Source organism: Nematolebias whitei, chromosome 12 (genome assembly GCF_014905685.2).
Source record: "Nematolebias whitei isolate Nwh7 chromosome 12, NemWhi1, whole genome shotgun sequence".
NCBI lineage: Eukaryota > Metazoa > Chordata > Actinopteri > Cyprinodontiformes > Rivulidae > Nematolebias > Nematolebias whitei.
In genome coordinates, this window is record NC_056509.1 from 16,060,987 (window position 1) to 16,071,792 (window position 10,806).

Genomic DNA, 10,806 nt, shown 5'->3' on the forward strand with positions numbered 1-10,806 from the left:
CCTTTTTTGTTGTTATATACCTGGATGACTGAGAAAACAAACTTTGTATATATAAATACATTTTTGGAATGATATTGCAAAAAAACTCCCACAGCTGAGATGAACAGTTGAGATACCGTATTTGCTTGCACAGTAACAGGAAGTGATGTCAGTAACAGTAAGTGATGTCAGTAACAGGAAGTGATGTCAATAACAGTAAGTGATGTCAAAGGGGAACACCTGTGCATTGCTACAACGGTTAACAACACAGACAGTAGAGAAGAATCTGATATTAAAAAGAATAAGCCAGTTCTGTGACAAATCAGGTAAAATTATTTGTAATGTGCCACATTTCTTAAATATTAATGTGTTTTCTTCCATTTCTTGGATTTGTAGAGTACTTCAATGTTTAACGTTCTTCAGATGCCTTCTTTCATTGTGACATTAAGGTTAAAACCTGATTCTAATTTTAAAACTCTGCACTGAATGCACTGTTGTTAGTGTGCTTATTTTAAACAAGTTAGTTATCTGTCAACCAATTGATTTCTTTATTGTTGCATCAGAAGTGTAACTTGTGATTTTTCATGTGTTTTGTCAGATTACTTTATAAATAAACAAGAATGTGCAGGCAGACAGTACGGGGAGCGAGATGCTTGCTGCACTCAGATGTCCTTTATATTTATGATTAAATGGCAGGAAATATTTTATAGTTTAAATGTATTTTGGAAAGAAAATACGTATTGCTTGTCACTTATCTAAACAGTTATTAGGAACAAACTTAAGACTGAATAACTAAATATCTTTAGTTCAATGAACAAATAAGAGCTGACTGGGCAGCAACAAATACAATGAGTGCAGAAGAGAACCAGGCAGGGCATTAAACTGATATGACAGACTGTAGACAAGATAAGTTAGAGAGATTAAACAGACTGGGGCTGGTGAGGTGAGCTGAGACAGACGATAACAGAGAACAGGTGAAAGAAGGCGGGGCAGGACTGAGGAGCAGCTGAAGACTGAGGGAAAGTCCTGAGGAATGACCGAAAACACAGGAAACAAACTGAACACAAAGCAAATACAGATAAAACATTCCCAAACAGAAAAATAAACAAAACATACACTGACGGGTACAATGAAAAATTGATGCAACAACATCAGCCTAAGAAGATGCTTGGGGTACAAAAACTAATCCAGGTCTTTAGTTGTTCTGAAAAAATAGATATTTTGTTCACCTGAAGTTGCTACAGCAGGTCTGTCCACCACAGAAAACATTTTCCAACATATATTACTGTTAGTTTTAAACTAATTTTTACTGACAGCAGATACAGATTTAATTCATCCCACTAATGTCTGTCATTGTATCTCAGTTTTGGATGACATGTTTATACAGTATCAGGACATGACTGTGTTCAAGACTACTCAAAAATAATTAAGACGAGACAATTCTGCATTTTTAAAAAGCTGTTGGTTATCCTCAGAGGTGGAAAGAGTAATAAAAAGTTGTACTCAAGTACAAGTACTGTTACACTGCTTAAATTGTACTCAATTACAAGTAAAAGTGATGGTGTTATAAAATACTTAAGTAAAAGTACAAAGTACTCTTCTCAAAAATTACTCAGAGTATTAATGACTTTTTAACCATTTGATGTTTTATTGTGTTGTCAACAGAAGACATTCAGTTCTATTTACTGTATATAATAAATATAAATATAATCACTACATTCAAAGCACTTTTCTCAGACGCGCAGAAGCTCCGTCTTAATTTAGTACCAGGCAAACTGATGGCAGTGACAATATCTAAGATCTTTGTATACTTACTTACATATAAACTAATAACCCACACATACAAACAATTAAAACGCAATATCACACAGGTAGCCGTAAAACCTCGTATACCACATTGTTTTTTTTAGATTAGATGCTGAAGTCTTGTAAGCTGCTATCATTGTAGAGACCAAACAGAGTTTGCATCTGGACACTGTCTCCTTTTCACCCTTTGTACATGAAACATTCCTCCAGTTACGGCCACGGGCACTCGTCCTCAGCCTTTACCTCGTCATTGTCTCTGTTGACAGTGTTGTCTTCCATCTCTATTTTGGCTTTTTCTCCAAATCTTCAGTCCATAATTGACTCTACTCTACAGAGTTGTTCTTTGCTTACGTCATAGGTAACTGGTGCGTTCATGATCCGAGAGCCTTATTGGCTACAAAGATGCAGATGAACAGTTTGAATATTAATTCAAGTCGCAGCCGTACTCAGTAGCAACTTCTGATTTTAAAAGTAGCAAAGTAGATTACATGGGAGGTAAAGTTAGGGAGGCCAGATTGAGATGGTTTGGACATGCCAAGAGGAGGGACCGTGGGTATATTGGTAGAAGGATGTTAATTCAATCCAATTCAGCTTATTCACTGTCCCATCAGTGTATGAATGTGATCTTGAAGCACTGATTAGTCTCTTTAAATGGAATGTACTTATATCGTGCCTTTCTATCTTATGAAGATACTCAAAGCGCTTTACACTACAATCTCTGTCCTCATTTACCCATTCATACAACACTCTACTAGATCTCTACAAAGCTAATTGAACAATTCATTCTAAAGAGACTAATCAGAGCTTTATGACATTCATACACCGATGGGACACACATCAGAGGCAATGAGGGGTTCAGTGTCTTGCCCAGAGACACTTCGGCATGTGACTGCTGGTGGATTCGAAACCCCAACTCTTGCATTGGAGGACGACTGCTCTAACCACTCAGCCACAGCTGCCTCTTTAGAATGATTTGTTCAATTAGCTTTGTAGAGATCTAGTAAAGTGCTGTATGAATGAGTAAATGAGGACACAGATTGTAGTGTAAAGCGCTTTGAGTATCTGGATAAGATAGAAAGGTGCTATATAAATGCAGTCCATAAATGCAGTCCATTGTAGTTTCCATTGTGTCCCTGAAAAGGATGTCAAGGCTCTCTTTTCTACCTCCTCCATGTACAGAGCGTTGAAAAGAGAGCCTTGACGTCCTTTTCAGGGACAACACCAAGTCATTGGTTCAGGTATGTTGACGACACCTGGGTTAAAATTAAATCTCAGGAAGTCCAACATCTTACTGACCACATCAACTCTGTGGATAAATACATCAAGTTCACACGAGAAGATGAAAAAAATGGCAAGTTGGCTTTCTTGGACTGTGAGGTCTCAGTCTCTGATAGAGGACATTTGCAAACTGAGGTGTACCGCAAACCCACCCACACAGACCAGTATTTGCAGTTTGACTCCCATCACCCTTTGGAGCACAAGTTAGGAGTCATCAGGACTATGTATCACAGAGCAGACAGCGTCCCCACTAGCTCAGGAGCCAGGCAGAAGGAGAAATCCCACACAAGACAGGCTCTAGAGCAATGTGGATATCCTAACTGGGTCTTCCTGAAAGCAGAGAAGAAACCCAAACAGGACTCCAGTCAGCCAACAGGTGAAAAGGGGGAACCCAGACCCAGACCAGTGGTAATTCCATATGTTGAGGGAGTATCAGAGAAACTGAGACGTTTATTTTCTAAACATAACGTCCCAGTGGCTTTTAAACCCCAAAATACATTACGGCAAAGATTGGTTCATGCCAAAGATCCAGTCCCCCGGCACAAACAGAGTAATGTTGTGTATGCTGTTCAGTGTCAGGAGAGCTGTGATCAGTCTTACATTGGGGAAACAAAACAGCCACTGGCCAAAAGGATGGCCCAGCACAGAAGATCAACATCATCAGGCCAGGACTCTGCGGTCTACACTCATCTCCAGGCCAGCGGTCACTCTTTCAGGGATGAAGATGTGCACATCCTGGACAGAGAGGAACGATGGTTTGAGAGAGTAAAGGAGGCCATCTTTGTGAAAAGAAATCGTCCATCGTTAAACAGGGGTGGAGGCCTACGTGTTCAATTGTCCCCCTTACAATGCTGTAATTGCTAGTATCACTCAGCCCTATGTGAATAGTAAACAGCCATCAGTGTGCTAATGATCCATTGTTAGGCTGATGGTCCTTCTTGAGCATGTGATCAGCTGGTTTTGGTTGTCAGCAGCAAAACTGGTTGATCCACTCTGAGAAGGTGCTATTTAAGAGACTGAGCTGAAAACAGCACCTCAGACTGAGGAAGTCTCTCGGATGAGAGACGAAACGTTTCTACATTTTTTTTGTTGTTTTGCTTTGTTTTGGTTTTTGAATGTCCAGAGGACCAGATTTAACTTTTTTAGATTTTTCTACCTGGATTATTGAGCATGCATCAAAATCTCATGAAGTCATCACTACTTATAGTTGTAGGGACACATGGTTCAACAGAAATCGGACTTTTAATTAGTCTAGCAATAGTACTAAACAGAAACCTATGGTTATTTTTATTCTCCTCTATTAAAGATGAGTAATATAAAGTTCTAGCTTTACGGAGAGCTTTTTATATGTTAGAAGACTATCTTTCCATGTTAAATAAAGTTCTTCAACATTAATAGAGCGCCATTTTCTCTCCTGGTTTCTAGATGCCTGTTTTAAAGTACGTAACTCAGAATTGAACCAAGGAGCCAGTTTCCTTTGATTGATTACTTTCTTTTTCATCTATCCATCCATCCATTTTCTTCCGCTTATCCGGGGTCGGGTCGCGGGGGTAGCAGCCTAAGTAGGGAGGCCCAGACTTCCCTCTCCCCATCCACTTGGGCTAGCTCTTCCGGGGGAATCCCGAGGCGTTCCCAGGCCAGCCGAGAAACATATTCCCTCCAGCGTGTCCTGGGTCTTCCTCTGGGCCTCCTTCCGGTGGGACGTGTTTGGAACACCTCACCAGGGAGGCGTCCAGAAGGCATCTTAAACAGATGCCCAAGCCACCTCAACTGGCTCCTCTCGACATGGAGAAGCAGCGGCTCTACTCTGAGTCTCTCCCGGATGATCGAGCTTCTCACCCTATCTTAAGGGAGAGCCCAGACACCCTGCGGAGAAAACTCATTTCGGCCGCTTGTATCCGAGATCTCATTCTTTCGGTCACAACCCAAAGCTCGTGACCATAGATGAGGGTAGGAACGTAGATCGATCGGTAAATTGAGAGCTTCGCCTTTTTACTCAGCTCTCTCTTCACCACGACAGACCTGTACAGCGCCTGCTTCACTGCTGACGCTGCACCTATCCGCCTATCGATCTCACGCTCCATTTTTCCCTCATTCGTGAACAAGACCCCAAGATACTTAAACTCCTCCACTTGGGGTAGGACCTCCTCCCTGACCCAGAGAGGGCACTCTACCCTTTTCCGGCTCAAGACCATGGCCTCGGATTTGGAGGAACTGATCTTCATCCCGGCCGCGTCGCATTCGGCTGCGAACCGCTCCAGCGAAAGCCTTAGATCATGATCTGATGAAGCCAATAAGACCACATCATCTGCAAAAAGCAGAGATGCAATCCTAAGGCCACCATAACAGATCCCCTCAACACCTTGGCTGTGCCTAGAAATTCTGTCCATAAAAATTATGAACAGAATCGGTGACAAAGGGCAACCTTGGCGGAGTCCAACTCTCACTGGGAACAAGCCCGACTTACTGCCGGTGATGCGGACCAGGCTCTGACACCGGTCATACAGGGACCTAACAGCCCGTATCAAAGGGCCCGGTACCCCATACTCCCAGAGTACCCCCCACAGGGTTCCCCGAGGGACGCGGTCGAACGCCTTCTCCAAGTCCACAAAGCACATGTAGACCGGTTGGGCAAATTCCCACGCACCCTCCAGGACCCTGCTGAGAGTGTAGAGCTGGTCCAGTGTTCCATGGCCAGGACGAAAACCACACTGCTCCTCCTGAATCCAAGGTTTGACTATCCGACGGACCCTCCTCTCCAGAACCCCTGAGTAGACCTTACCAGGGAGGCTTAAGAACGTGATTCCCCTGTAGTTGGAACACACTCTTTGGTCCCCCTTTTTGAATAGGGGGACCACCACCACCCCGGTCTGCCAATCCAGGGGAACTTCCCCCGATGTCCACACAATATTGCAGAGTCGCGTAAGCCAACACAACCCTACAACATCCAGAACCTTAAGGAACTCAGGGCGAATCTCGTCCACCCCTGGGGCCCTGCCACCGAGGTGCTTTTTAACCACCTCGGTGACCTCAGCACCAGAGATTGGAGGGCCCGACCCAGAGTCCCCAGGCTCCGCTTCCTCAGTGGAAGACGTGCCGGTGGGATTGAGGAGGTCTTCAAAGTATTCCGCCCACCGACCCACAACATCCCGAGTTGAGGTCAGCAGCACACCACTCCCACTATAAACAGTGTTGGTGGCGTACCGCTCCCCCCCCGAGACGCCAGATGGTGGACCAGAATTGCCTCGAAACCATGCGGAAGTCATTCTCCATGGCCTCTCTGAACTCCTCCCATGCCCGAGGTTTTGCCTCAGTGACCACCCGAGCCGCATGTCGCTTGGACTGCCGGTACCCATCAGCTGCTTCCAGGGTCCCACTGGCCAAAAAGGCCCGATAGGACTCCTTCTTCAGCCTGACAGCATCCCTCACCGACGATGTCCACCATCGGGTTCGAGGGTTGCCACGGTGACAGGCACCAACAACCTTGCGGCCGCAGCTCTGGTAAGCCGCCTCGACAATAGAGGCACGAAACATGGTCCACTCTGACTCAATGTCCCCCACCTCCCTTGGAACATGTTTGAAGTTCTCCCGGAGGTGGGAGTTAAAACTCCGTCTCACAGGAGACTCTGCCAGACGTTCCCAGCAAACCCTCACAATACGTTTGGGTCTGCCAGGTCTGACCGGCATCTTCCCCCACCGTCGGAGCCAACTCACCACCAGGTAGTGATCAGTGGACAGCTCTGCCCCTCTCTTCACCCGAGTGTCCAAGACATGCGGCCGCAGATCAGATGAGATGATGACAAAGTCGATCATCGAACTGCGGCCTAGGGTGTCCTGGTGCCAAGAGCACATATGGACACCCTTATGCTTGAACATGGTGTTTGTTATAGACAATCCATGACGAGCACAGAAGTCCAACAACAGAACACCACTCGGGTTCAGATTAGGTGGGCCGTTCCTCCCAACCACACCCCTCCAGGTCTCACTGTCATTGCCCACATGAGCATTGAAGTCCCCTAGCAGAACAAGGGAGTCCCCAGGAGGTACACTTTCCAGAACCCCCTCCAAGTACTCCAGAAAAGGTGGATAATCTGAACTGCCATTTGGTGCATAAGTACAAACGACAGTCAGAACCCGTCCCCCCACACGTAGGCAGAGGGAGGCCACCCTCTCATTTACCGGGGTGAACCCCACACACAAGCACCAAGTTGGGGGGCAATAAGTATGCCCACTCCTGCTTGGCGCCTCTCACCAGGGGCAATTCCAGAGTGGAAGAATATCCAGCCCCTCTCAAGGAAACTGGTTCCAGAGCCAGAGCCATGCGTAGAGGTGAGTCTGACTATTTCTAGCCGGAACCTCTCAGCCTCACACACCAGCTCAGGCTCCTTCCCCACCAGTGAGGTGACATTCCACATCCCAATAGCCAGCTTCTGTAGCCGAGGATCAGACCGTTAGGGTCCCCGCCCTCGGCCACCACCCATCCCACATTGCACCCAACCCCTTTGGCCCCTCCCACAGGTGGTGAGCCCATGGGAAGGGGGACCCACGTCTCCTCTTCGGGCTGTGCCCGGCCGAGCTCCATGGTTAAAAGCCCGGCCACCAGGAGCTCGCCCGCGTGCCCCACCTCCAGGCCTGGCTCCAGAGTGGGGCCCCGGTGACCCACGTCCGGGCAAGGGAACAATAGGTCCATTTATTTTTCTCATCAAAGGGGTTTTTGGGCTGCACTTTGTCTGGTCCCTCACCTAGGACCTGTCTGCCATGGGTGATCCTACTAGGGACGTAAAGCCCCTGACAGCATAGCTCCTAGGGTCATTGGGACACTCAAACCCCTCCACCACGGTAAGGTGGCAGCCCATGGAGGGGACTTTCTTTTTTCAGTGGAGCAATTTTATTAAGTGAAGTTTGCATTGAAGTTGTAAGATGATCAACTAGATGATCTAAGTCACTGTTCTCTGATGCATTACTCTGCAAGACAGAGGGAAAAAAATTGATGGAAGAGATTGTTTAAATTTGGTTACAGCATTTTCTGATAAGCACCTGCTGAGATGAAATTTACTCTCAGTGACTGTGTAGTCATTTAATGTAAACTCAGAGGTTATTAAAAAATGGTCGGACAGAATAGGATTTTGAGAACTATTACCAAGTCCTTAATCTCTATATCATAGGTCAGAACTAAATCAAGAGTGTGATGATAAGAATGAGTAGATGTGCGGACGTTTTGGATAAAACCAAATGAGTCTATTAAATTATTAAAGGCTATGCTTAAGCTATCACTCTCAACATCCACATGAATATTGAAATCACCCATTATGATGGTTTTATCAGTATTTAATAGTAAGTCAGTTAATAATTCTGAGAATTCAGACAAAAACTGAGAGTAAGCGCCTGGTGGACGATATATAACAACTAGTAAAAGTGGCTTTTCTGATTTCCATTTTGGATGAGAAAGACTGAGGGACATCGATTCAAAAGAATCATAACTAATAACTGGTTTGGCATTAATCAATAATCCTGACTGAAAAATAGAAGCTACTCCTCCACCTCGACCAGTTGTTCTAGGAACATGAAAATTTAAATAATTAACAGGAGTGGATTCATTTATACTAACAAAATCCTCCTGTTGTAGCCAAGTTTCTGTCAGACAGAATAAATCAATATGATGATCAGTTATCAGTTCATTAACTAACAGGGATTTAGAGGAAAGAGATCTGATGTTCAATAATCCACATTTAATGATTTTATGATTTTGCTCTGGTAAAGTAACTGTGTTTATTTTAATCAGATTTTTATGGTTTATATTTTTAGAGTTGATTTTTGGTTTATTTAATTTGAGGCGTGGGCGAGTTGACACTGTTTCATTGTGGGTGTGGGTGGGTAACAGAGGAGAAGCAGTAGAGGGGTGTGGAGGACTACAACTCTGCTTCCTGGACTGGACCCTGGGTGTTATGAATTCAATTCAATTCAGTTTATTTATAAAGCGCCAAATCATAGCAAAGTTGTCTCAGGGCACTTTGCAGGAACATTCACATACATAAAAGCCAATTAGTAAAGTTCTCTATCTAAGGAATCCAGCAGACAAGTTGAATCTTGGCTTCATTGCAGTCTTCCATCCTGAACAAGCACAGTGGCAACAGTGGAAAGGAAAAACTCCCTTTTAAAAGGAAGAAACCTCCAGCAGAACCAGGCTCAGGACAAGCGGCCATCTGCTTTGACTGGCTGGTTGAGAGGACAGGAAGGAGAGACAGACGATCACAGAATGGTAGGTCCAGGTGTAGGTCCAGGTGTATCTGAAAGACAAAAAAAACACAGGTTAAGGATAGAAAAAATAATTACAAATACAAAACAGGTTGAGCAGAGTAAGTAAAGACAGAAGCGTGTTGTTTCTCTGCAGCAGTCGTGCCTCTGCGTGCTGTCTGAGCTCAGACCATCCATGCTTCAGGTAGTCATGGTTCTGATCCAGTGAGAACGCTTTGGGCCCACATGTGTAAACACTCGCAGCAGCAGATACACTCTGATGGCAGAGCGATAACAGTGTCGCCTACATGTTCCCAGCATTACAGCTGATTTCAGTCAGCCCCTAAAAACTGTTTTTATATTCAATGAACTGTCACACACTGAGTGCATACTGGGAAAATACCAACTCTAAATGATGGGGACAAAAAGTACTGAAAAACAAAACCCAAACACTTTCCTGCTTCTGTACAAGCTGCTGTCTGACTAAATGAGACCATGTGTGGAAAACTGATTTAATGGTAATCTGCTTTACTTCATTTTTCTACAGTAGTAACAAAACTTAAATTGAAGACTAAACATTCCTTGAAGGAATGCCTATCACCCGCCTGTTTTCATGCAGATGTAGCTGCTGTGTGTTTTCAGTATTGTGAGAGGTCAAACTCAGGGTACACGTTGTTGTGGTTCTCAGATACTCAGTAAGTTTCTTTCAGCTGCTTCCTCTGCAGGGTCACAGGGAGCGAACTCACATGGTAGATTTGGCCGTTTGTTTTTACACTGGATGTCCTTCATGATGCAACCTGGGGGAGTGGTGGTGCAAAGGTTAGAGAGGGTGGGCTTGTGATCGGAGGGTTGCCGGCTCAACTCCCCTGACCTACAACATCAAAAAAATGTGTGTGGAAAAGGTGAAACCCCCACACCTGCCTCCACCTTCATTAGCCCCACTCTGGGCTCATGAGCAAGGCCCTTAATACACCCCCCCTCCTCCCTGGGCACCTTAGATGGCAGCCCTCTGCTTCACGTGTGTGCTCACATGTGCAATGGGAAAAATGCAGAGAATTAATTTCACCATCGGGGATTAATAGAGGCAGCACGGTGGCACAATTGGTAGAGCTGCTGCCTCTCAGCGAGCAGGTGATCCTGGTTCAAATCCTCGCCCGGGGTCCTTTCTGGATGGCGTTTGCATGTTCTCTCTGTGCATGTGTGGGTTTTCTCCAGGTACTCCAGTTTCCTCCCACAGACCAAAAACACACATGTTAGACTGATTGGTAACTCTAAATTGTCCCTAGGTGAGAGAGTGAATGTTTGTTTGTCTCCATGTGTCCCTGTGATGGACTGGACACATGTCCAGCCCCTGCCTCTTGCACAGTGATAGCTGGACATGGGCACCGATGACCCCCTTGACCCAAAATGGAAGAAGCGGGTAAAAGATAATGGATGGATGGCTGGCTGGCTGGATGGATGAATGGATGGATGGATGGATGGATGGATGGATGGATGGATGGATGGATG